This window comes from Lycium barbarum, chromosome 12 (genome assembly GCF_019175385.1).
Source record: "Lycium barbarum isolate Lr01 chromosome 12, ASM1917538v2, whole genome shotgun sequence".
Lineage (NCBI taxonomy): Eukaryota > Viridiplantae > Streptophyta > Magnoliopsida > Solanales > Solanaceae > Lycium > Lycium barbarum.
In genome coordinates, this window is record NC_083348.1 from 91,457,286 (window position 1) to 91,482,644 (window position 25,359).

Below are 25,359 nucleotides of genomic sequence, written 5' to 3' on the forward strand. Positions count from 1 at the left end.
TAAAGTTGCTGTCATGTGACCAGGAGGTCATGAATTCGAACCGTGACAATAGTCTCTTGTAGAAATGCAGGGTAAGGCTGCATCCAATAGACCTTGTGTCCGGCCCTTCCCTGGAACCCGCGCATAGCGGGAACTTAGTGCGTTGGGCTGCCCTTTTTTTATGGAATGAAAGATGCTTATGCATCAATACCTATATTTTTAGGTTTTACTATTATCAAACTGGAACTGAAATTTTTTGTTTCTAACTAATTTCTAAACATAGGCCTGGGATGATTTATTTCTCAGAATATTGGAAAACTAGCACAGACAAATAAAGGCAGCTTCTGGGCCTCAGCACATGTGAAAGACTGAAAGCATGAAACTTTTTATAACCTGTCAGCAGAATAGAAGACTGAATAATAGTTGTGCTCGTTTGTTATTTCAGAATGCATGTCTGCTTTGGCATTTTTCTCCTTTAAATCTTTCAGGTAGACATTAACAGTACGTCAGTTTTTGTATTTATGTGCTTATTATGTTGATAATGAGCTTCAGCAGGGTCACATGCTAGGTTTTACGATGTTGAGACATTTCATTTTCACCTTGCTGCCAAACAACAGACGATGCTTTCAAAGGACTGGATGAACTAGTACAAGGATATGTCTTAGTTGTCATAAAGTGGACAAAAAATATTACTGTGATTTCTTTTTATCTGATCAGGGCGGAGCCACAACAGAACCAACCAGTTCTGCATAATCCAGTAGGTTTGGCCCATATCCCACATTTGTAATAAGAGATTTGTCTAATATGTATAAATAATTTATTCAGAACCTAGTAAACAAGAACGTTTGTGGTTTAAAATCCATGAACTTAAAATCCTGGATAGATAAAAAGTAAAAAGTATCCGATGAAATAGTTAAGATTGACCTGACACCGCCATTATTAGAAAACAAAAGACTGAATGAAGCAGAAAACTGGCTTTTCTTTTGAGTGACAATTCTAAATGATTAGTCGATGAATGACTCTTACTATAGGATAAGTTATTATGTCGAATCAGGAGTTGCTGTCCTTGGCATTTTTAAAATTCCTAAATTCTCTTATTCCACATATTGAATTTTGTTTTTTGTTCTTGCACCAGTATAGGATCAAGTCACTCTGCATCAATTCACATGATACACGTCATGTAGAATAGACAAATCTAAATTTAAATTTAAACACATCTCAGCTGTATGGTTTCTCACTCTTAAGAGGGACAAGAGTGCATAAGGTCATAATGAAATTCCTTAGGCGAACGAAGATGATTTTATTGGATATTGAGTGGGTTCACATTTCATTTGTCCATCAATTCTTTCTTTCGTTATCTCTTCACTAGAAGAATATTGCAATCTACCTCCACAAGATGAGCCTAGTGAAGTTAGGTGGGAACTAGATTCGTGGAAGACAAATTAAAGGTAACGTTATCAAATAGTCGATCAGTTATATAAGTTTAACATCGCATATAACAAGTTTATTAATTGAAGATTTCAGATTAAATGCTCAGCTCTACCGCCCACACTAGAAATGAATCCTTCTGTGGTGCAAGAAAAGAGTCAGGCGGCATGTGAGGAGGCATATTACAGAACTAATATGATTGAATAAATGAGTTCTCGCTAATTACTTAATTTTAAGACCGTATATTGACACCCATAATCCAACAACATGGTAAAAGTAGGAGAACTCCAAGTTGGTTCACATCATCTCACAAGGTGGAAAACATTTAGGGTCAAATCTAGCTATATCAAAGTTGAAAACTGCAGTACATTAGTTTGTCATCTCACTCTCAGTGCTTTTACCTTTTGTACAGACTAGTTGCATGTTCAATCCTAGGTGATACTTTGTGTCCTCAAAGTGAACATTTCAATCCTCTCATAAAAATTGATAAAATAAAATAAAAAATGAATCCTACATGAACATAAAAGTAATAGGGGATCATTATGATGAGAATTTTTTTGTTGTTTCATAACTTAAGTGACATTCACGTGGGTAACAAAAAGTGAAAGAAAGCGAGCTATATTTCTGAAAATACGGTCAATCTCGTCAGTCTTTAGTTTAATTGCTGCTTACGCTCCCCTAAAGAAAATTATATACTCAATTAACGACTATAATTCTCATCTTATGGGTTGTTGGGAATAAATTTGGATGTGTATTAAAATCAAACTCCTCAAAGAATTGAGGATGAGACCCCTTTTGGAACATTTGACTAAGACTTAGGGCCATGAATGGGACTGGCACTAATGAAATAGCGCTGTCATTTATACTATTTTTTTTAAAAAAATTGATGATTGATGTCCTTGGCTGTAGGGTGATTTCTGACTATCTAACGTGGTGGTCCAATACTTCTATGGAAACTTTGTTATCGTCCATCCATCGTTTCTATAAGTTGAAACATGAATCAAATTGGCAAAAACAGGGGTCCATATAGTTGTGTACAAATGGTTTTAAATGTTGAAAATCATTATCTCAATAATGCAGTACTGGAGTATTATTTATTTCTACTAGTGTTCTATATTGTGTGGTGTTGACTTGTCTTTAATCCAACACCATTGGCAATGTCAACCCATATTCTATCCTTGTTAATTTTAGAAGAAGATAGTTGTTCGTTGATAATTACGAGTAGGGACACGTGGCGGTGCCATATGAATATGATGTTGTTGTAAAACTAGAGAGCAATGTATTTTGGTAGACTATCATCAAATCAGCTAAAAGATAAATGCTCCAAATTTATATTCTCATTTCTCTTTTGAACCCGATGAGACATCAGTCTGACGCACAAAGAATTACATATTCAATAATTGTTATTCACTTATTCACCTCAACAACATACCCAATGAAATTGTTTACCCTGAATTTGGATAATCAATTAAATTTGTGAGTGGGTGTAAGATATGTGGTTAAGTCTCAATCTACTTGGTGAAAGGAAGGTATAAATATAATACGATATGAAGAGAGCAATGATAATCGGCGACTTGCTATATACTAATGTATGAATGCTACTTGATTGAAGAAGTGCAAGAAATAAACACAACAGATATGACCGAAATCTGGTATTTGAGAGAGAGATTTTGTATATAAATTGCTATTACAAAGTGTTCTTGATATGAGGAAGCCAACCCCCTAAAGGGAGGCCAATGCCCCTTATTTATAATGCTGCCCCATGGGCTTCATACAACATAAGAAATAATAAAATAAGGAAAAAGTTCTGAGTTGGATTAGGTAGACCGTACGGTCTGACACTTGTACGATTGGTAGTTGAACACAGCAGGACGCCATCGACGCGTGACAACTGCGCAAAGGATCTCCCGGACTATCGGCCACGATCAATCGGACACACAACCTCGAACAACCGGCCATGGGAGAACCAGACCAAATGACGCCCTTCCGTTGCTCCGGTCCAAACGCTTCCCCGGCTCAGAATGGGGACCTTCATGCGCGTTCTTGTCCCTTTCTTCCCTCGGCCTTTGATCTCTCCGGTTTAGCATATATCCGGTTTTTACCGTATACAGATAGTCCCCACACTTCTCGGATCGTAGATTTTGTCGGAGTGACGGGGATTGGATGAATCACTAAGCCGGTGACTCCTCTTTTCCCGTTGTTATCGTTTCGTTTTTGGCGGGAATAGTTGCCCCACGTTCTTCTACCATCGGCCACGTGTCTCGTCCCGGATGGTCTGCTCTGACAAACCGTCGTATGCACGTCGTTTCAAGTCATTCCTCATTAATTATGGGGGCACGTGGCGCTTCCTGATTGGCCGGGGGATCGTAACCGTCACAGTCCCATGCCTATATAAGGCTCTTCCATTTCTTCATTTGAACATTTAGCTCTTCGATTAATCCTTTCTGCTTCAAACATTCTGCCTCTTACACATTCAATATCTCTATTTATAATCATCTGAAAAACTCGGTTCTTGTTGATCCGCTGCTTGCACTTCGTGAAAAGGATCGATACCGCTACCCTCTCCACTCGTTATTCTCGCTTGTTGCTACTTCCTCCTGTTGTTTCTGCCATTTTTTTAACCTTTTGACTGTTCCCTTTGCTCTTTTGCCTTCCTTTTCGAACCCATACAACCTCTTCTTTTCTTATTTCCAAATGTCTGAAACAACTTCTCATGATATTCCATCGGTTTCATCTCAAGGAACCGAGGCTGCCTCCCCTTCTAAGGCAAAGGCCTCCTTCGAGCCCACGGCCTCGGATATCATACCGGCCAAAACCAATTTCAACAAGGACTTAGAGGTCGAAAAACCTTCCTCCGTATCCGACAGAGGGTATGGCGTGAGATGATACCCCTCATCCATTACCAAGGATAGACTCGACCTTGTCCGATCTGACTGTGGATGGGACAATCACCCGGTCCGAGTTTTTGCTCCTAGGCCCGATGAGTCTGTCACCGACCACCGGGAGGGTTTTTTGTATGTCTACACTTATCCTTTCACTCTCAAGCTCGATCCTCCGGTAGATCAGGTCATTTTGGATATGTGCCGGACCTACGACGTGACCTTGGCACAAATTGGTCTGATCGTTTGGAGGGTCGTAGCATGCCTCCGATTGTTAGCCAACAATGCCGGTAAGGAGCTCACGCTGGCCCACCTGATACGCCTATACTCCCCGAGGCTGTTCCGGGGTGGCGTAATAAAACTCGCCAAGCGTAGCCAGAATCCATTTTTCTCCAAAATGGATGAAGACAGAGACATGGGCTGGCTGGAGCGATATGTCCGGGTGAGGACCGAGGACATCATTCCGGCCGACCACATGCCTTTCCCAGAGAAGTGGAACAACAAGCGTAAGCCCGACCCTTAAGTGATTGCTTTTGTACGTTTCGTTAAATTTTGATCCCACTTTCTCACCGTTTTTCTTGTTCATATCAGCCAATGGGTACATTCCTCCGGTCGTCCGGGACCTGAGCGAATGGGTCACTGCACTTCTCAGCCAACATGTTCACGATAACCGGACGTGGGGCCACCTGTCACGTGGCCGATGGATCGCCTAGAACCATGGTAGTACTTTGCTTCTTCCTGTGCTCACCGCACCTTTTGCTATTCGTATTCATTGCATCTTTTGACTTTCAGGTTTACCCAAAGGCTCGGTGGATCCCAGGCCGGAGTCGGCTGTCGAACCCACAACATCGGCACCCGAGTTTGACTCGGCGGGTGCGTCCCGTGCCCTTGCTGCTGCTGCTGCCGCCAAAAGAAAAAGGCCCTCGGATAAAGGGCAACAATCGAAGAAGAGGGCGAGGAGCGTCACTCGGACCTCACGGGATGAAACAGAGGTCGACATTATTGTTCGGAGAGTCGCTGCCGATGCTCCCGTGGCTCCTATCCCGGAGGAGACTGTCGCCGTTCCACCCCTTCCTTCTGCTGGTGAAGGACTTTTGGTTCCGGTTTCTCACACAGGTGCGGAAGAAATTCTTTCCCCAGTTCCTCTAAGGTCGATTGACTTCGTCGACATTTCAGGTGAAACTTCTTCCGAGGAAACTCCCCTGCAAAGGACAAGAAGGCCCGGGGAGGCAGCTGCTGTTGAAGTCGGTCAAAGGACTGAGCCGGTCCCGGAGATCGAAGTCCCCATTGACGTTGATCTGACGCCCGAGCATGAGCCTGCTGCAACTACGGAGCCCCCGAGCTTTGTCGAAGATATTGAGGCTGCTCCAAGTTTCTCTACTCCGGCTCCGAGGCCTGATGAGTTCAATGATATATTATCGGGCACCCCTCCCGCTACCGGCGAAGCCGCGGGATTCGGGAATCTCCCTATCCCTCGGGCCACGAGGTCGGCCAGCCGGTCCTCCGAATCTGGGGCTAGGGACAGCTTAGTGCGCATTTTTCCGGCCCCAAACGTGGAGCCGAGGAGAACAAAATCGGTCGTGGTCACCGTCCCTGAGGACTGCAGCTTCCTTTCTCGCCCGGTGGGCGTAGCGAGCTACTTGAGGCCTCTTGTCTCAGATTCGGACAAACGGAAGATGATCGGGGTCTCCTGGCAATGCCTCATCAATGAGGGTATGTATGCGGGCAACCGGGTAAGTTTTTTAGCCGTCTCTGCACACCTTTACTGAGAATTTTAACCTTGTCTCGTTCAAGATTTTAACTTACTTTCTTTTGCAGATTGTGGTGCTCGTCAACGAGGCCTTCGTCCGCGCCCAGCAAGAGATGGACGATCTTAAGGGCCAATTGGATGCCCAGGGCTGGGAAACGGAGAAGAATCTGCACCTTCTTCAGGAGAAGGAGGAGGAGTTGAACCGAGCAGTCGCTCTTTCCAATCTTCGGCTCGAGCTTGACGCAGCGAAGGCCGAGAATCGTCAGCTGAGGAGTGAACTGGCCGCCATGACCGAATACAACCGGAGCCTCGAAGCTTAGAAGATCGGCCTTAGCCGGGATAACGCCCACATTTCCTCGAGGCTCGGTGAGCTTGAAACCACCTTCTCCCAACTCCGGGAGGAGCTGGACTCGGTGAAGTCGGATGCTGCGAGCTTGGCTGAGGGGAATCGACTGCTCGAATCTGAGAGTGCCCAATACCAAGAGCGTGCCAGGGTGTTCGAAGAGAAAACGGAGAGCAGGGGCCGGATATGTGATGATCTGAAGAACGAACTTAGGGAAACGGCCGATGCAAATGACACCCTCCAGGCCGAGCTTCAATCGGCCATCCAAATGCAGAATGTTCTTGGAGAGGCTAGGGATGCTCTAGCAGCGAAGTTAGCCCAGGCCGAGGCTGATTTGGACGAAGCTTGGAAGAACGTGGAAGCCGTCGAGGCTCAGTCTACTATTGTTGCTGAGTACGAGAAATGAAAATCTCGGCGGATCACTCTTGAGCAAGCCGAGCATGGCTTCACTGATCTTCCGGCCCTTATTGCTGAGGCTAAAAGGATCGAGGGAGAGGCCAAGGATGCTCTCGGTTCTGACTCCGATGACTCTGAGCGGACAATGTCCGAACGTTCTGGCTCCAGCCATTCCGGGTAGAGTAGGGCCTTTACTTGGCTTTTATCTTCATTTTATTTTTTTGCCTTTGTAGGACTTTGGTTTTTTGATGTAAAAACACCCCTTGTATAAATGAAAAACGAATCTTTCCGGTTCCTTCATTTGAATGTTCAATATTTTTTGTCCGTTTTAAGGACAAGCCGACTCATAGTCATTTAGTTCACTGTGCCCGTAGGACTTACTTAATGCTTTGAGAGCTTAGACGCCTTCGAATCACGATAGGCATTTCCTTAGGGCTGGTATTTTTCGGCAACATCTTAGGGCCGGTGTTCATTCGGGCATCCGAATCTCAGCCTTGGCTGGATTTTGACGTAACATTCCCCGTTTGGGGAGGTTAGAAAATTTCAGCCCGGATCGTTGTGATCTCGTTGCCTTAGTTCGAATTTTTTAGCGATTTTGGCTTGGTTCACTATGACCTTGCCGCCCTTGTCGAATTTCGACCATAATGCCCGGTATAAGGCGTGTGAATGAAGTAGTGCCGAAATACGGCGGTTATCACCGAGGTAAAGCCTTTTAACGGGAAGATAACCGAGATATTGCTTATCCAAACTTTTTGATAATTTTTCATTGCAAAGTATTTGTGTACATGAGGACTTTGTTTCCTTCTGCTTTTTCCGTAGCAAGTACTAAATGAACATGATTCATTTTGATCGTTTGGTCCTTACACCGTAACCTATAGCAGAAGGTCCGACCTTGCTTTTGCCATAGCAAACACTCAGTGGACACGATTCATTTTGATCGTTTGGTCCTTACATCGGAACCTAACATTTTTGTCCCGGTTGGTTTGCTGGGGGCGGCCTCGGGCGTGTTAGTACCCTAGCTCTTAGTCGGGCTGCAAGATCGGGTGAGTGCTATTAAGTCCCCACTCGTTGGGTATGACCCCGACAGTCCGGACGTTTGTCCTTTATCTTCGTCAAGTAACACGTTGTACTTGTTGCCTCATTAAAAACCTTGTCGGAAAACCCATTTTGGGACAAAACCGCACTAAGGAAAAGAGTGCAACACGTGTTTTCAGATTAAGATTCCTTTCTTTGACCGGTACTCGGTTTCCTGCAAAAAAGAAATGTCAAAAATAGAGAAACATGGGGTGTCTTTACCTGAGCAGTAGTATCTTTTCATATGATCCACATTCCAGTTATTGCGCAGCCGTTGCCCATCCATGGACTCCAGCTGGTATGATCCTTTACCCGTTACCTCGGTTATCTTGTAGGGTCCTTCCCAGTTCGGGCCCAGTTTTCCTTCGTTGGGATTCATGGTGTTCAAGGTAACTTTTCGGAGCACCAAGTCCCCCACTTGGAAATGACGAAAATTGGCTCTCCGATTGTAGTACCTTTCCACCCTTTTTTTCTGGGCGGCAATACGGACCAACGAGTTTTCGCGAAGTTCGTCCGTGAGGTCGAGTCTTACGGCCATGGCCTCCTCGTTTGACTCCTCGGTCGTATATCGGAACCGTAGGGTCGGTTCACCAACTTCTACGGGTATAAGAACTTCAGCCCCGTAGACCAACAAGAAGGGAGTCTCCCCAGTGCTTGATTTCGATGTGGTTCTGTAAGCCCACAATACCTCCGGTAATATTTCTCTCCAATGATGCTTTGATGCTTCAAGTCTTTTCCTCAGGATTTGGATTATTGTCTTATTTGTGGATTCCGCTTGTCCGTTTGCACACGGGTGATACGGAGTTGATACAATTTTCTTGATCTTCAACCCTTCGAGAAATTTGTTGACTTTGCCACCCATGAACTGGGGCCCGTTATCACAAGCTATCTCAGCGGGGATGCCAAAGCGACAGATGATGTGATCCCATATGAAGTCGATGACCTCCTTTTCTCTGAATTTTTCAAAGGCCCGCACTTCAACCCATTTGGAAAAATAATCAGTCATAAACAAAATAAAACGGGCTTTACCTGGTGCCCATGGTAATGGACCAACGATGTCCATCCCCCATTTCATGAAAGGCCAGGGTGACACCACCGAATGCAACAACTCCCCGGGCTGATGAATCATCGGAGCATGCCTCTGACACCCGTTGCATTTACGGACAAAATTCTTCGAGTCTTCTTCCATCCGGTTCCAATAATAACCGGCCCTGATAATCTTTCGGACCAAAGCATCAGCACCGGAGTGATTGCCGCAGGTTCCTTCGTGCACCTCTCTCATCACATACTCCGTCTCTCCGGGACCCAAACACTTGGCCAGGGGTCCGAAGAAAGACCGCCGATATAACTAGCCGTCCACCAAGCAAAAACGAGCAGCTTTGGTCCTTAGTGACCATGATTCTTTTGGGTCACTTGGGAGCTTACCATCATGCAAGCATTAGATGTATTTGTTGCGCCAATCCCAAGTTAAACCCATTACGTTTACTTCGGCGTGTCCGTTTTCTATGGCCGTGTTTAACAAGTGCACCGTTGCCCCGGGGTTGATTTCCTCCCTTTCGACCGAGGATCCCAAATTCGCTAATGCATCGGCCTCGCTGTTCTGCTCCCTCAGTATGTACTGCATGGTCTATTCTTTATACCGATGTAGTACCACTTGGGTTTTTTCAAGGTACCTCTGCATCCGTTCGTCCTTGACCTCGAAGACGCCGTTCACCTGGTTTACGACCAAAAGCGAATCGCACTTTGCCTCGATTATTTCGGCCCCCATACTTCAAGCCAATTCCAAACCTGCAATCATAGCCTCATACTCGGCTTCATTGTTAGTCAATTTAGCAGTTCTTATGGACTGTCAAATGGCATCCCCGACCGGGGTTCTCAGGACGATCCCTAGCTCGGAACCTTTGAGGTTCGAGGCCCCATCCGTGTGCAGAGACCAAATGCCCGAGGCCTTTCCTGAGGTCAACAGAAGCTCTTTCTCGACCTCGGGGACCATAGCCGGGGCAAAATCTACCACAAAGTCGGCTAAGATCTGGGATTTGATGGCCGTTCGAGGTTTGTACTCGATATCATACCCGCTAATTTCTACAGCCCATTTAGTTAACCTACCCGATAATTCCGATTTATGCATGATGTTTTTCAGAGGGTAAGTAGTTACTACATGTATTGGGTGGCATTGAAAGTAGGGCTTGAGCTTTCTGGAAGCGCTTACCAATGCCAATGCCAATTTTTCCAAATGGGGATAGCGGGTCTCCGCATCCCCCAAAGTTCTACTCACGTAATAGATAGGGAATTGTGTACCTGATTCTTCTCTGACCAAAACGCCACTTACCGCCACTTCGGAGACAGCAAGGTAGAGAAAGAGCGGCTCATCCGCCTTCGTTGTGTGCAGCAGCGGGGGGCTAGACAAGTACCTCTTCAATTCTTGTAAAGCTTTTTGTCACTCCAGTGTCCAAGCGAAGTCGTTCTTCTTCCTTAGTAAGGAGAAGAAACTATGACTCTTGTCCGAAGACCTCGATATGAAGCGACTCAACGCCGCTATCCTCCCGGTGAGCCTCTGTACCCCTTTGACGCTATTCACTACTTCGATATCCTCGATGGCCTTGATTTTATCCGGGTTGATTTCAATACCCCGGTTTGACACCATGAAACCCAAAAATTTACCGGACCGGACACCGAAGGCACATTTTTCCGGGTTAAGCTTCATATTATACTTGCGGAGCACATCGAAGGTTTCCTGCAAATATAAACTTCCATCGATTTTCTATTTGTTCTTCGAACATCCCATTAACTAGGCGTTGGTAAGTTGCACCGACATTTTTTAGGCCAAAAGGCATTACATTAATACAGTAAGTCCCATAACGGGTGATGAAGGACGTTTTCTCTTGATCCCCCGGGTGCATCCGAATTTGGTTATACCTGGAGTAAGCATCGAGAAAACTTAACATCTCATGCCCGGCCGTCGCATCGATCATTCTGTCGATGTGAGGCAACGGAAATGAATCCTTCGGGCATGCTTTGTTTAAATCTTTATAATCAAAACACATTCAAAATTTATTACCTTTCTTGGGTACCACTTCCACGTTAGCAATCCAATCCGGGTGCTTTACCTCCCGGATAGAACCTATTTTTAAAAGCTTTGTTACCTCGTCTTTTACGAAGGCGTGTTTTACTTCCGCCATGGGCCTTCTTTTTTGCTTCACCGGGGAAAACTTCCCGTCCAAACTGAGCTTGTGAGTTGCTACTTCCGGTGATATACCCGTCATATCTATATGGGACCATGCGAAGCAATCTGCGTTAGCTCGAAGAAATTCGATTAACTTGTTCCTGAGCTCCGGGGTAAGCCCCGTGCCCAGGTATACCTTTCTGTCTGGTAGGTACTCGAACAGGATGGTCTGTTCCAGCTCCTCTACAGTTGACTTGGTTGCATCCGAGTCATCCGGCATGACAAACGATCTCGGTACCTCGAAATCATCCTCTTCATGTCCTGGATCCGACCCGGTGTGCTTTGATTGCTATTTGGTGTCCTCTCCTCCGGTTACATTTTCTTCCTTCTGAACCGATTCTTCGGGTCGAGGCGCTGCTTCCTCTACTGTGAACATCTCCCTTGCAGCGGGCTGTTCACCTTGGATGGTTTTTATCCCTTCCGGGGTGGGGAACTTTAGCAGCTGATGCAGTGTTGAGGGCACGGCCCTCATGCTATGTATCCAGGGTCTGCCCAGTAGTGCATTATACTTCATGTCCCCTTTGATCACATTGAACACCGTTTGCTGAATGGTGTCATCGACGTTCACAGGTAATGAGATCTCCCCCTTTGTGGTTTCACTCGCCATGTTGAACCCGCTGAGTATCCGGGCTACTGGTACGATCTGATCAAGCAGCCCTAGCTGTTCGACCACTCTCCACCGGATGATGTTGGCCGAGCTACCTGGGTCAATCAAAATACGTTTAACCTTAGTTTTAAAGATAAGTACAGAAATTACCAATGCATTATTGTGTGGTTGAATGATGCCCTCTGCGTCCTCGTTGCTGAAGGAGATAGAACCCTCGGGTAAGGGATCTCCGGCGCGCTTTTCACGACCAACAGAAACCTTGGCCCGTTTCATCACCGGCCCCTAAAGGGCATCGATACCCCCAACTATCATGTTGATTGTATGCTAGGGTTCTACCGGCTCGGCCCTTCGATGAGCCTCCCTTTCCTTGTAGTGACTTTTGGCTCGTTCACTCAGCAGATCTCGGAGGTGACCGTTCTTCAGTAACCGGGCTACCTCTTCTGTCAACTGGCGACAATCCTCGATTCTGTGACCATGGGTTCCGTGATATTCACACACCATGCTCGTGTCCCGTTGGCCCGGATCCGACCTTAGAGGTTTCGGTCATCTTACATCCGGGACGCGACCGATGGCCGAGACGAGGCCCGAAGTACTAACGTTGAAGTTGTACTCCGATATCTTTGGCAAACCCTTGTTACCAGCGGAGCTTCCGGCATCGCTCCTGAATGAGAGACCCTGGCTGTTTGACGGGCGCTCGACCCGTTTACTACCCCGACCTGAGAAATGGCTTGGGCTCACCCTTGACTTTTCCGACCTAAAACTTTGCCTCTCCGAATGGGAGTATGGCCGATACCTTTCCTTCGATGATTCGACCTTTGTTTCGTAACCCTTCCTTGGTTTCTCAAAACTTTTATTCACATTTATTGGCCCCGGGAGGAGCTCGAATTGATCATCCTCCACCCGAATCTTCGACTCGTACCGGTTATGGGCATCGGCCCATGTCACAGCCTAGTATTCCAGCAAGATTTCTTTCAATTTGAACGAAGTTGTTGAACTTAGAACATTGAGCCCCTTTGTGAAAGCTTGCGCAACCCATTCTTCTGGAACCGGAGGGAGTTCCATCCGTTCCCTTTGGAACCAGTTGACGAACTCACGCAGTAACTCATCGTCTCTTTGGGTTATACGGAAAATATCGGCCTTGCGGGCCTGCACCTTTTTGGCACCGGTGTGGACCTTGATGAAGGTATCGACGAGCATTTCGAAGGAGGTGATCGAATGCTCGGGTAGATGGTCGTACCATGTCAATGCTCCTTTTGACAGAGTTTCCCCGAACTTCTTCAGCAGTACCAATTCAATTTCGTCGTCCTCCATATCATTGCCCTTTATGGCACATGTGTATGAGGTCACGTGCTCGTGCGGGTCCGTTGTGTCGTCATATTTCTGGATATCTGGCATTTTAAACCTCTTCGGGATTAATTTCGGGACCGCACTCGGAGGAAAAGGCCTTTGGATGTACCTCTTCGAATCCGGCCCTTTCAGTAAAGACGGAGCCCCCGGGATTTGATCCACCCGAGAGTTGTATGTTTCGACCCTCTTCTCGGTTGAGTCTACCCGTTTCGCCAAAGTTTCGAGCATTTTCAGAACCTCGGTGGAGGACCCAGCTCCGGATCCATCGCTCTCAATAACGCGTGCCTCCTCCCTTCTGGGTTCAGCAACACCGCTCATTTTTTCTGGGGTCGTTGTATCCCCTCCGTTTTGCAACCGGGCTACGCGATTCCCTGTTCGGCAATCGCCGCTCTCTGCTCTTGCAAAAATTAAAAAATTAAACGTAAGTCAATATTATCATTGGGTGTACTCGGTTCCTTCCGGTCTTGTGCCCGGGACAAGGTAACAAAATTGTAGGTATTTAGCGGATCAGTGGCCGGTAAGGTGGCATTCTCCTGGTCTACGGTGTTTTATTGGTTGAGGTCCTCCCTCGAATTAACGGGGTTAGGATCAGATGGGTTTGGTGGTCCTCGTGGACCGCTTCCTTCGTTTTCGGCCACAATTTCGTTGTTGTTGACGTGACCGGATTGCCCACTGTCAGCCATTTAGTCTGTTTTCTCAGATACGAACAGAAGGTGTTTTTGATTTAGATGTGTAAGGTAGAGATCAAGATAAAAGACCACTATTATCCTAGCCCCACGGTGGGTGCCAAACTGTTTACCCCGAATTTGGATAATCAATTAAATTTGTGAGTGGGTATAAGATACGTGGCTAAGTCTCAATCTACTTGGTGAAAGGAAGGTATAAATATAATACGATATGAAGAGAGCAATGATAATCGGCGACTTGCTATATACTAATGTATGAATGCTACTTGATTGAAGAAGTGCAAGAAATAAACACAACAGATATGACCGAAATCTGGTATTTGAGAGAGAGATTTTGTATATAAATTGATATTACAAAGTGTTCTTGATATGAGGAAGCCAACCCCCTAAAAGGAGGCCAATGCCCCTTATTTATAATGCTGCCCCATGGGCTTCATACAACATAAGAAATAATAAAATAAGGAAAAAGTTCTGAGTTGGATTAGGTTGAATTAGGTAGACTGTACGGTCTGACACCCGTACGATTGGCAGTTGAACACAGCAGGACGCCATCGACGCGTGACAACTGCGCAACGGATCTCCCGGACTACCGACCACGATCAATCGGACACACAACCTCGAACAACCGACCATGGGAGAACCGGACCAAATGACGCCCTTCCGTTGCTCCGGTCCAAACGCTTCCCCGGTTCAGAATGGGGACCTTCATGCGCGTTCTTGTCCCTATCTTCCTTGGCCTTTGATCTCTCCGGTTTAGCGTATATCCGGTTTTACCGTATACCGAAATATCACAATGTGGGGTCTGGAGAGGGTAAAGTGTACGCAGACCTTACCCCAACCTCAGAAGATAGGGAGACAGTTTCCGAAAGACCCTCGGCTCAAGAGAAAACATGACGAGAAAAAGTCAGATAAGCACAAGCAGTTCAAAGTAATATGCGAAAAAGCCATGATAAAAGCAGTCTGAGAAAAAGATGCAATAGATACCACAAATAAATAAGATAATCGAAGTATAAGAAACAACATATAGTAGCAAGAATCAAATGACAATAAACTATAGATCAAAACTGCGACTACTAGTACGTAGAGGTGTAAAAATGGGTTGGCCCACCCTAACCCAACCCAACGCCAAAGAATTAAATAGGCTAGGACGGGCTGGCCCTTTTAATTGAAGGGCTTGTAAAATGGCAACCCAACCCAGCCCTAAGCGGGCCGACGGGCTAGCCTGTAAGTTTTTTCGTCTTCCGAAATAACATTTTTAAGTGATTTTTGGTACAATTTGAACATGAAACTTTTGCAATATGAAATAGAAGAAACTTTTGCAATATGAAATAGAATCTTTTACCACCCATACTTGCGCAAATCCATATTACAGAAGAAAAAATTCAAGAGAACAATTATAAATTATTATTTTTAATCATTAATTCAGATCACATTCAAAAGAAATTAAACATAATATAAATTCTAAGACTAAAAAGTATTACTCCACTTTCTAATTACTACTTAGTAGTAAGTACATTCTTTTTTCTCATTACTTTTTATTTAATTTACTTATATTTTCATTAAAAAAAAAAATTTATTATTCTTTTCTGGCCTCAAGGGCTGGCCTCAGCCCAACCCTTGAGGTCGGCGGGCTAAGAGAGGCTGAGCTTCTGAGCCTCACTTCTATATGAGCCAAAGAAATGTTAGCCCAACCCTACTTAAATAAAGGGTTGTGTTGGGTTGGCCAATCCCATATTGACAGCCCTACTAGTACAAAGTGATACGCGGGACTATCTACTAGCGTTCTACCCTAATCTGAGTCCTCCATAACCTCCTATCTAAGGTCATGTCCTTGGTAAGCTGGAACTGCACCATGTCCTATCTAAGTACCTCTCCTCAATACTTCTTTAGCTTACTTCTACCTCTTCTGTAGTCATCCATAGCCAATCTCTCACACCTTTGCTCTGGAGCATCTGTGTCTCTGCTCTGGAGCATCTATGTCTCTTCTCTTTACATGTTCAAACCATCTTAGCCTCGCTTCCCGCATCTTATCCTCCACCGATGTTACTCCCACCTTATCCAGGATATTTTCATTCATAATCCTATCGCTCCTGGTGTGCCCACACATCCATCGCAACATTCTCATTTCCGCAACTTTCATCTTTTGAATGTGAGAGTTCTTGACTGCCCAACACTCCGTCCCATACAACCAAGCCAATCTCACTGCCACTTTGTCATTCACGTCATAGATTATAATTTGTTACATATCTTATAATAATCGAGTAGTAATATTTTACGTCATGGATTCATGCGAGAAAAAATAATATAATTAACGGCAAAGGAGTATGATATTGTCTCTAATTGTAATTTTACTAGATGGCCATTTTCATAGAATGACATATAATAGTTTGTACCAAAAAAAATCAATATTTCCCTGGGTCCATTTTATTTGTCATGTGTTTTTGTAACACGTCTCTTAAAAAAATATTAATTAAAATGGTATACTTATTTATTATTTGATCTCAATTTAATAGAGTTGATTTCTCATATGATCACACAACTAATGAAGAAGTTATTACTCAGAAAGACACTTTCTTTATTGAAGGAAATTGGAATCAAGAAGATGTGACCATCTGAGAAATCCACCCCAATTTAATACTATACTCTTTTCACCGCATTAATGTCAATTCACATTTATTAAGGGCAAAGATGGAAACTAATAATTAATCATATTTTTATTTTTTAAAATAACAACTAATTTGGATTAATTATTTTTAGTAAGCACGATGATTAAATGGACAGGAGGGAGTAGCCTTTTGACTTTTATAACTGGTATAATCATAGTTCACAAGAATATTAATATGTAGTATTACTAAGAAAGGGAAGGATTAACGATTTATTCAGTGTAAGATATCACATTAGTAGAGAAATCTGAATGTTGTCCGAATAAAGTGGCTTGAGCTGTTAGAGTATCACTTTCATACTGCGAGAGTTATTAGTTCAAATCTAATAATTTTAATTATCTAAAAGGCTAACATTAATGCATATTTGAGTAAATTAAAATATTAGAGAGTCCCTAATATTTTCAACTTAATGTTTAGGTACTAGGTCTCCAAATTGAGTCAAGTATATGGGAAAACGTTTTTTTTATTAGATTCATAGAGTTATATTTCTTCCTTTTCTCTCTATATAAGGAATTTTCTATATTCAGCCTTTCTATTTGTATACGGTAAAAACCGGATATAAGTCAAACCGGTGGAACGAGGAACCGGAGGAAGGAATGAGAATGTGACGGATGCTATTCGCCCTTGACCGGAGTAGTGCCTGGGCCGGAGCTGAGTGAGGGCACCGACTGATCTGCCTTCTGCATCGTTGAAACGGCCAAGCCCGGTGACTCGAGCATTCATGGTCGTTGGTCCGTGTAGCTATTTGTCCGAGTAGCCGTTGGTCCGTGTGGCCGTTGTAGGCGGGCCACGCGCCAGTAACGTCCAGTCATGGTCAACTACCCACCATGCGTGTGTCAGACGGCGCCGTCAGTCTAATCCCACCAAATCCGTGCAGAGCTGTCCTTGTTATTATTATTTTATTAGTTCACATTGTATGAGACCCATGGGAGTCACACTATAAATATAGCACATCCCCCTCCTTTGTAGGGGTTGGTTCCTTTTACTTTCCAAGAACACTTATAATAGAAGAATTCATATATACAATCTCTCTCTCAATATTTGATTCGGCCAAGGCCGTTTGTTTCCATCATTATTGTGTTTCTTCCATCAAGTGTTTCACATTGTTCATAAACGTTTACATTCATAGCAAATTGTCATCAGTAGCCATTTTATTAAAGAACTCTCATATACATATTTTCTCTATCTACCATACATCAAGACCCAAAGCACATATCATATACCTACTTACAACTTCAATTGATTATCCGAATTCAGGGTAAACAGTTTGGCGCCCACTGTGGGGCTAAGATAATAGTGGTCTTTGGCCTTGATTTCTATTATATTCATCAAAATCAAAAACGTCCCTGCCCGTCTCTGCGAAAACGGACTAAATGGCTAACATCGAACAATCCGGTCATGTCAATAACACCGAAATTGTGGCGGAAAACGAAGAAAGCGGACTACGGACATTGCCGAACCCCGCTGACTCGAACCACGTCGATTCAAGGGAGGGACTCAACCGGCAAAATACCGTGGATCAAGAGAATGCCGCCCTACCGGCCACTGATCCTCTAAATACTCACAATTCCGTTACATTGTCCCGGGATCGGGGCTGCAGAGAACTGGAAGAGCCAAACAACGGTGTTAACATACGTTTAATTTTTGAAATATTGCAGGAACAAAGAGCGGCAATCGCCGAGCAAGGAATAGCGATTGCCCAGCTACAGAGCGGAAAGGGTGAAGCAGGGCCGGAAAAGGCAAAAGGTACTACCGAAACCGGAAGAAACGAGGCACGAATGGTCGAGAGCGACGGCTCCGGGGCCGGCTCTTCTACCGAGGTTCTAAAGATGCTCGAAACTTTGGCGAAATGGGTAGATTCAACCGAAAAGAGGGTCGAGACATACAATTCTCGGGTGGACCAGATACCGGGGGCTCCACCTTTGCTGAAGGGGCCGAATTCGAAAAGGTACATTCAAAGGCCTTTTCCACCGAGTGCGGCCCTGAAACTGATCCCGAAGAGGTTCAAAATGCCCGATATACAGAAGTATGATGGCACAACGGACCCGCACGAGCACGTGACCTTATATACCTGCGCCATAAAGGGTAATGATATGGAGGAAGATGAGATCGAGTCGGTGTTGCTGAAAAATTTTGGGGAAACTCTGTCGAAGGGAGCGTTGACGTGGTATGACCACCTACCCGAGCATTCGATCACTTCTTTCGAAATGCTCGTCGATGCCTTCGTAAAGGCACATACCGGTGCCATAAAGGTGCAGGCCCGTAAGGCCGATATCTTCCGAATAACCCAAAGGGACGATGAGCTACTGCGAGAGTTCGCCAACCGGTTCCAGAGGGAACGGATGGAACTCCCCCCGGTGCCGGAAGAATGGGCCGCACAAGATTTCACAAAGGGGCTCAACATGCTAAGTTCAGCTGCTTCGGCCAAATTGAAAGAAAATTTGCTGGAATACGAGGCCGTGACATGGGCCGATGTCCACAATCGGTATGAGTCGAAGATTCGGGTGGAGGATGATCAGTTCGAGCTCTCTTCGGTAAAGTTAAAAGTGAATAGAAGTTTCGAGAAACCGAGGAAGGGTTATGAAACGAAGTCCGAATCATCAAAAGAAAGGTTTCGGCCATACTCCCACTCGGAGAGACCAAATTTCAGGTCAGAAAAGTCAAGGGAGAGCTCGAGTCACTTCTCAGGTCGAGGTAGCAAGCGGGTCGAGCGCCCGTCAAACAGCCGGGGGCTCTCGTCCGGGAGTGATACCGGAAGTTCTGCCAACAATAAGGGTCCACCGAAGATTTCGGAGTACAACTTCAACGTCAGTACTTCGGATCTCGTCTCGGCCATCGGCCGCGTCCCGGATGTGCGATGGCAGAAACCACTAAGGTCAGATCCGGGACAACGGTATCCGAACATGGTGTGTGATATCACGGAACCCATGGTCACAAAACTGAGGATTGCCGCCAGTTGAGAGAGGAGGTAGCCCGGTTATTGAAAAACGGCCACCTCCGAGATCTATTGAGCGAGCGAGCCAAAAATCACTACAAGGAAAGGGAAGCTCATCGGAGGGTCGAACCGGTTGAACACCAGCAAACAATCAACATGATAGTTAGGGGTATTGACGTCCCTCGGGGGCCGATAATGAAACGGACCAAGGTCTCTATTATTCGTGAAAAACGCATCCGAGACCATTCAACCGGGGGCTCCATTTCCCTCGATGACGAAGACGCGGAAGGCATCATTCAACCGCACAATGATGCACTGGTAATTTCTATACTCATCTTTAAAACTAAGGTTAAACGTATTTTGGTTGACCCAGGTAGCTCGGCCAACATCATCCGATGGAGAGTGGTCGAACAGCTAGGGCTGCTCGATCGGATCGTATCGGTGGCTCGGGTACTCAGTGGGTTCAATATGGCTAGCGAAACTACGAAGGGAGAGATCTCGTTGCCCGTGAACGTGGACGACACCATTCAGCAAACGGTGTGCTCTTTGCTCAGGAAGAAGAACGACTTCGTTTGGACACCGGAGTGCCAAGAAGCCCTACGAGAGTTGAAGAGGTACCTGTCTAGCCCACCATTGCTGCACACACTGAAGGCCGATGAGCCACTTTTACTCTACCTAGCTATCTCCAAAGTGGCGGTAAGTGGCGTTTTGGTCCGAGAAGAATCAGGTACGCTATTCCCTATCTATTATGTAAGTAGAACTTTGGGGGATGCGGAGACCCGTTACCCCCATTTGGAAAAGTTGGCATTAGCGCTGGTAAGCGCTTCCAGAAAGCTCAAACCTTATTTTCAATGCCACCCCATATATGTAGTAACCACCTACCTTTTGAAAAATATGATGCATAAACCGGAGTTGTCAGGTAGGTTAACAAAATGGGCTGTAGAGATTAGCGGTTACGATATCGAGTATAAACCTCGAACGGCCATCAAATCCCAAATCTTGGCCGATTTTGTAACAGATTTTACCCCGGCTATGGTCCCCGAGGTCGAAAAGGAACTTTTGCTGACCTCGGGAAAAACCACGGGCATTTGGTCTCTACACACGGACGGGGCCTCGAACCTTAGAGGTTCCGGACTAGGGATTGTCCTTAGGACCCCGACCGGGGATGTCATTCGACAATCCGTTAAAACTGCTAAATTGACTAACAATGAATCCGAGTATGAGGCTATGATTGCAGGTTTGGAATTGGCTCGAAGCATGGGAGCTGAGATAATCGAGGCAAAGTGCAATTCGCTTTTGGTCGCAAACTAGGTGAACGGCGTGTTCGAAGTAAAGGACGAACGGATGCAGAGGTACCTCAAAAAAACCCAAGTGGTGCTTCATCAGTTTAAAGAATGGACCTTGCAGCACATACCGAGGGAGCAGAACAGTGAGGCCGACGCATTGGCAAATTTGGGATCCTCGATCGAGGGGGAGGAAATTGACCCCGGGGCAACGGTGCACTTATCAAACACGGCCATAGAAAGCGGACACGCCGAAATATATTCAATGGGCTTAACTTGGGATTGGCGCAATAGGTACATCGACTACTTGCGTGACGGAAAGCTCCCGAATGACCCGAAGGAATCACGGTCACTACGGACCAAGGCCGCCCGTTTTGCTTAGTGGACGGCCAATTGTATCGACGCTCTTTCCTCGGTCCCCTGGCTAAGTGTTTGGGCCCCGGAGAAACAGAATACGTGATGAGAGAGATACACGAAGGAACCTGTGGCAACCACTCCGGTGCAGAAGCTCTGGTTCGAAAAATCATCAGGGCCCGTTATTATTGGAATCGGATGGACGAAGACGCTAAAAGTTTTGTCCGAAAATGCAACGGATGTCAGAAGCATGCTCCGATGATTCACCAGCCCGGGGAGTTGCTGCATTCGGTGATCTCACCTTGGCGTTTTTAATGAAGTGGGGAATGGACATTGTGGGCCCGTTACCTCAGGCACCAGGTAAGGCCCGTTTCATTTTGTTTATGACTGACTATTTTTATAAATGGGTTGAAGCACAGGCCTTCGAAAAGATAAGAGAGAGGGAAGTCATCGACTTCATATGGGATCACATCATCTGCCGTTTCGGCATCCCCTCCGAGATAACCTGTGATAATGGTCCTCAGTTCGTGGGCGGCAATGTCAACAATTTCCTCGAGGGATTGAAGATCAAGAAAATCGTGTCAACCCCGTATCACCCATGCGCGAACGGACACGCAGAATCCACGAACAAAACGATAATCCAAAATCTGAGGAAAAGGCTTGAAGCATCAAAGCACCATTGGAGGAAGATATTGCCGGAGGTGTTGTGGGCTTACAGAACCACGTCCAAATCGAGCACGGGGGAAACCCCGTTCTCATTGGTTTACGGAGCCGAAGCCCTTATCCCCATGCAAGTCGGCGAACCGACCCTCCGTTTCAGGCATACCACCGAGGAGTCAAACGGGGAGGCCACGGCCGTGAAGCTCGACCTCGCAGATGAACTACGCGAAAGCGCGTCGGTCCGCATAGCGGCCCAAAAACAGAGGATGGAAAGATACTGTTATATCCCGTATTTTTGAACCTCGGAGCATCTGCTGGGGTGGGGCCCACATACCGAGATTTTTTTTGGAACATCTGAAAAGTCATATGAATCACATATGTAAAGTTAAACACAACTCATGAAGTACCTTTGGACCAAATCAAAGTGGAAACCCTCCAAACGAATATTTTTAAGAAAACGTTTTCGGGTGACCTGACTTTGGGGGGCAAAAAACTGTATTGTAAGTTTGGAATTTCGAAAATACCTTGAAATAGAAGTTGTAGATAATTGAATTAGCTTTCCATCCATAGGTCGTGGGTTCCCAGGTGACGTCGGTACAAGGAGATATGAACGTTTAAGGTCGAAAGGTCAGTGGGCTAGGCCCAACTCGGGACCAACCGAGTTGGCCCAAAAAAAATTCAGGCCCAAGTGAGGAGCCATTAGGCCATGGTCCATAAAAAGGATCCAAGCCCATGGAATTAAGTCATGTGGTCAATGAATAAAAGACCACTTAATCATCCAAATTCCATAGAACTTTCAAGAGAAAGAATAGGAGGAAAAACAAGAGAAAAACAAGAACAAAAAGAGGGCATTTCGGGTTTGGCCATAGAAAAATCACCCCTCAAAATCTTGCCTCTAAAATTATTTTCTTGTTGAATTCCTACTAAATTAAGTGTCCTCTACAACTTGGTGTAATTGTTTTGGAAGAAGGAGCACTTATTTCTTCAAGTTGACAACTTGTTCAAGTGAAGAAGTTTGTAGAAAAAGGTAAGAATCAATTCCTTTTTCTTATGTTATGAAGGTTTGTTTATGTTGTGGTATGTGGAAATGAGTAGAAATTATGGAAATAAGGAAGTTTGCAAAGTGGGTATGTATATATATATGTAGCCATGGGTGTATATATGTTGTATACATATATGAGTTGAATTTTATGTTGCATTCTAGTTGTGGTTATGATGGAAATTATATTGGGAATGAAAGTTGAATGAATTTTGGTTGAAGTTGGAATGTAGATGATTATGTCACTTTAGAATAATTTTGTGATATTATGGAAATGAAGTTGTTAAGATGTGAATTATGATTATGGTTGATGAATTTGGAAGTTGGAAACTTGTTATGAAATTATATGCCAAAGATTTGATGTTTTGCATAAGTTATGCTTTTGGCGGAAAAGTGTATATCATGTATATCAAGTGTATATCCTAAGGGAAATGGTATGAGATGTCTTTAGATTTATATGGTGATGATCATGATGGTTGTTGAATATGAAATTATTGATCTTAGTTGAAAGTTGGGTTGAATTGAAGATTATGTCAACTTGTGAGAAAAATGACTAGTTGAAGGATATTTGTGTTTTTAATGTTCATTGTTGATATTGTTGTTGTCGTTTGGGTTGTTGTTGATGATTTATAGCCGAGTTGAATTCTCGGGGTGTCATATGTATAGGGGAAGTGCTGCCGAAATTTCGGTAGCCAAATATGCTTAAAGTTGAAATAATGGCATTAATAATTCACAATTGGTAAACTTGACCAATTGCAGTTTTTCGACGAAACGGGAAGAGAGATTGGAAAGGCTTAAGGAGCGTGAAAGGTATGTAAAGTAAACCCAATTCTTCCCTTGGCATGCCCCTAGTGTGTTAGGGTCGGATCCGGGCCTCGAAGGGCCTCTTGGCCCTCGGAATCCGCAAGACAAAATTTCAGTTTTTCCTTCAGTAGAATTGAACCATTTTGATACGCCTTTTTTTTTCTGAAATTATGCAATTTTGCTCTAAATTATTCAGAAAATCATAGAATGTTTGTATAACCATTTTAGGTGATACTATATGCTTAGAGGGCACAATTTGAGCCCGCCGCCTTGTTTGTCCCAAGGCGGGCCCGCTATTTACGGTTTTGCCCCTAATGTGTTAAAGCTTCCTTTTTAAGCGATTTTTGAAAGAAATGTTTTAATTACCCTACTAATCGCTTAACGAATATTATTTTAAATATTCTGTTAAATATTATAAATTATTTACACTCGGAATGACTTCGGGAAAGTTATACTTCTGTAATTTATTATGATATCCGAAATACATTTATTATGATTCCGTCCGACCCCATTGGATTTGTTTGTCTTCGATACGCTTCATCGAGTCTTTGAAAACATTTATTATATTTTTAAATTGCATTAGTCTCTCACTACTCCACTCGTGGATGTCCCAATGTTTCCCACACTGAGCCCGGGCCAGGATATGTTGTCAAGCGTAATTCTCTGCATTGTTCGCCGCGTCCCGGTGTGAGGGGGCAGGTATACGCGTACATGGGTCTGTGGAGTATGATGTGCCATGTCCGCCTATTCTGATCTGATCTGTATGGCCATTTTGATATGACATTATATGATACGGGGCCACACCCCTTTTTCTGATTCCTCTGTATAGTGGCACCAGCGTCGGGAGGGTGGCCACATTCTGTCTGCCGAGTCCCGTGTCAGGGACCGGATATGATATGATATGATATGATATGACATATGTTTCTGTACGCATTCTGTCTGTTTTGGAAATATGCATTTGACACTCTGGATTCTGTACACATTTTCTGTAACCATTATGATTTGACTTCTGTGATTCCGCTTTACATATTCAGTACATATTTCGTACTGACCCCCTTTCTTCGGGGGCTGCGTTTTCATGCCGCGCAGGTACTGACGACAGGTTCGCTGATCCACACGTTTAGGATCCTATTTCTGCTATTTGGGGCGCTCTCTTCTACAGAGCCCATCTTTTGGTACAATCTGTCACTGCTATCTGGATATGTACTTTGTTCAGGGTATGACGGGGCCCTGTCCCGTCTTATGATTATGATATGTTCTGTAGAGGTCTGTGGATACATCTGTGTGGGTTCTGTACATATGTTTGGGATATTCTGTTCTGTGATGGCCTTATCGGCCTATGTGTGCCAAGTCTGCTTTTCTGCTAAGTTCTGTAGCGACCACTATTATTATTATTATATTATTATTCTGTTAATATGCTAATTTGGGGTATCGGGTACGTATAGGTGCCCAGCTCGGGCACTGGTCGCGGCCCACGGGGTTGGGTCGTGACAGATACTACAACCGAAGAGCCAACTTTCGGCATTTCCAAGTAAGGGATTTAGTGCTTCGAAAAGTTACCTTGCACACCAAGAACCCCAACGAGGGAAAGTTGGGTCCGAACTGGGAAAGCCCGTACAAGGTAACCGGTATAACGGGCAAGGGATCGTATCAATTGGAGTCCATGGGCGGGCAGCATCTGCGTAATAACTAGAACGTGGCCCATCTAAAGAGATACTACTGCTAAGGTATGGTCTCCCTGTGGTCTCTTATTAACTTTTCTCTTTTGCAGGAAGTCAAGAGCGGGACAAAACTAGAATCTAGATCTGAAAACATGTGTTGCACTCTTTTCCTTTGTACGGTTTTGTCCCGAAATGGGTTTTCCGACAAGGTTTTTAATGAGGCAACGTGTTACTTAACAAATATGAAG